The sequence below is a fragment of the Sinocyclocheilus anshuiensis genome, unplaced genomic scaffold, assembly GCF_001515605.1.
Source record: "Sinocyclocheilus anshuiensis isolate Anshui unplaced genomic scaffold, SAMN03320099.WGS_v1.1 scaffold2013, whole genome shotgun sequence".
Taxonomy (NCBI): Eukaryota; Metazoa; Chordata; class Actinopteri; order Cypriniformes; family Cyprinidae; genus Sinocyclocheilus; species Sinocyclocheilus anshuiensis.
In genome coordinates this window covers 102,154-105,063 of record NW_015536629.1, presented here as the reverse complement: position 1 = coordinate 105,063, position 2,910 = coordinate 102,154, and the positions used below count along the sequence as shown (strand labels likewise).

Sequence of the window (2,910 nt, the reverse complement as noted above, 5' to 3'; positions counted from 1 at the left end):
GCCAATGAGATATTTCATAACATCAAACCAGAACTCAAGTGTCCTCCTTTTAAGGTACTGTTAGTAAAAGTGGTTTATTCTTACAAAATATTAATAGTCCTATGTGCAGTTATTAATGATAACCAAACAGTATTTAAAACATCTTTTCATTTTCACAGCCGTCCTCAGATCGGTTAAAGTTGTAGTTTTTTTACCTGTGCTAATGTGTAGTTCTGTAGTGCTTCCTGGTGGTTTGAGGGTATACTGCATATGCCATTGCTAGCCTCTAGAGGGAGTGCGTTACCTGTTAGAGGTACATGGGCATGCGCACTCGAACCATAAATAGGCTGCAGCCTGTTGATGTTACCAGCCTACATAATAAGACTATAATATGCGATAAACACACTATCAAACACACCAATGCATGACCTAAGAATACACAGACATGCTGCATATCTACTGACACTTGTTTAAAAAAAGAGCAATTTCCATATAGCTCTCCCATAAGCTCTCAATGCTCTAAATATAAACCATAATCAGTCTTCCATTTAGGTGAACGCTGTTCGTTTTTGAGCTGAGAATGAGAGTAATTTTTGCAACCAACAGATGTCACTATTCATAGCCTGTCCTGCACTAACAAACACACTTGAGGCCTCAAGTTACATGTTGAGGAGGATCAGGACTACTATGAAATCAACTGTAACCCATAAATGTGCACTTGTAAGATAGAAAAAACCTGACTTGACTACTTGTGAGCTATATACATCTATTTACTGTATATACCGTATATGTATTCTGGGGCCATATGATTGCTTTGGATGAGAAACAGACAGAAATGTAGGCTGATAACCCAGGAACTGTTGCGACAGAATCAGTGAAATGAAGATGAAAACCATATCATTCTAAATTCATGAATCATATTGTTTTTCCAGATAAACAGATGAATTAAAAAACTTATATTGTATTATTTTATTTTTCCTGTTGTGCTGTAAGCACGAAAGAACGGTTTGAAACGACATGATAGCAAGTAAATGATGACACAGTGTCGTTTATTTCTTTTATTCATGTCATTACTACTTTAATGATACAGTCAGAAAAACAGGACATCTTTTCTGTCATTTAATATAATTGTTATTCACTTAGGGTGAGTCCAGGTAAATTGGGCCACTTTTTTCCATTGACATTACCTGAGTTAACCTTGTTTAAAATCGATAACATCCCTTAATTAGTTAGCCTCCATGGGCCATATTTGTCACGGGCCATTTACTGGGTTGAATGCTCTGAGCTGTCTGATTTGTGCTTTGTTAGCTCACAGCACTTTGGAATAGTCCCCTCAACCTTGTGATTCTAAATTTTCACACTAGTGCTAATTCACCAATAGTCCTCTGTGTAGCTCTTCCCTCATTAAAGAGGCAGTGACATATTCTACACACAGTGACCTCTTGGCATTTGAGCTCTCAATTTCAACCCACTGTTTGTGATTCTCTGCTGCTGAAAATTTTACATTGGTCACTTTTGAATTAAAAAGGTAAAAAGGCACCAGGCTGTATGAGGTAGAAGATGGTTACATCAAGTGTAATTTTAATCTGCTAGCAATGTAAGGCTCAGAAGTAAAAAAAAAAAATGTGTAGGGGGGAAAAAAAACCTAGTCCTGGAGGATCAAAGGCACAAAATATGGTCAATGACAGTGAGACCACAGGAAGTGGTCTAACACCAAGGTAACCACCATCATACAAAAAGCAAACCAGTGAGGAACAGTGAAAAAAATGAGAGAAAAATTACCTTTTAAACTTTTGGAAGGTCTTACTCACTAGCACTATGGGACAATATTTCATTTACAATTCAACAGAGGCTGTCAGAATAATAGCTCATGTTTATCGATATAATAAGAAACATGCTAAATAAAGAAATAAACGCGGAAAGCATCAGTTAACAAACAGATACATTCCCCTTTCCACCTTCACTGCTCTCGGAACCACCCTGCCCAGGTAACCTCGATCACGTGACCAGGACTGGGCCGTTCGTGACGTCACGTTCGCTCTGCCTCGTTCTGGTCAGCTGATGCGCGCGACTCAGAGGCTTCAGAGACCCGCCGCAGCACTCCCTTTCAACTGTTTAAACTCAGTAAGTTACATTGTTCTTGCTAAAATAACTTTATTCTCACTTGTTAACTGTTTTGAAACGTCCAGTGAGTTGTATTTAGAAGAGAAGTGCGTGTTTTCTTTCAGCGTTTTGGAATGTGTTGTTGAGTATTTACGTTATCTGAGGTAACAACCTGTCGGGGATAATTAGCATTAGCGCTTTAAATCTCTGATATTGCTGTTTAGTTGTTGTTTTTGTCATGTTTAAGTTTAAGTTAGAACCTTATAGGAGTCCCCTTCCATTTGTTACAGTAGAATACTGAAGTAAATAAAGTGCCACTTTACCCTACTAAGTTACTTGTTGACGCATAAGCTTGGGTTGACAGCTACATTAATGTCCTCTGTCAGGCTAGTTAATAAGCCAATGCCTGTGTTTACCCCTTCTTACAGTTCAACGAAAATACGACTTTTTTTTATTGCGGAAGTAATTTCCGCTTGGTATTTAGTATACAATAGCGCTGAAAAAAAGGGGTTCAGAAAACTCTGACTTCTCACCATTTAGCAAAGCAGCTAATATAATCTCTATGTGTGAATGTCATCCTTGTATGACATTATGTCGTGCAGGTAAAACATATAAGATGAATCTAAAAAAAATATTAAAATAGGTAAAACATTTTATTAGATGAATAATACATCTAACAGTTCAATACTACAGTGAGTAGAATAGAAAACATAGTAATGTAAGCGTAATAAAAACATTTTCCAAATAATATTTTACACATTTTCACAGTGTAAATTGGGTCTTTATTATACATGAAAATATATATCTGCTGTTTAAGTCTGAGGATGT

At 36.9% G+C, this 2,910-nt stretch overlaps 1 protein-coding gene across 2 annotated transcripts in view; it reads left to right on the top strand.

Moving 5' to 3' along the window:
• Window positions 1–1,999: 1,999 nt before the first annotated feature.
• Window positions 2,000–2,910, top strand: part of LOC107653379 (V-type proton ATPase 116 kDa subunit a-like) — a 28,369-nt gene continuing 27,458 nt past the window's right edge. Inside the window, exon 1 of one of the 2 annotated variants that reach the window (XM_016440085.1) lies at window positions 2,000–2,103. The gene's annotated coding sequence lies outside the window, so the exon portion shown is untranslated. The remainder of the gene's footprint in view (window positions 2,104–2,910) is intronic. The other variant, XM_016440091.1, reaches the window with a different exon arrangement.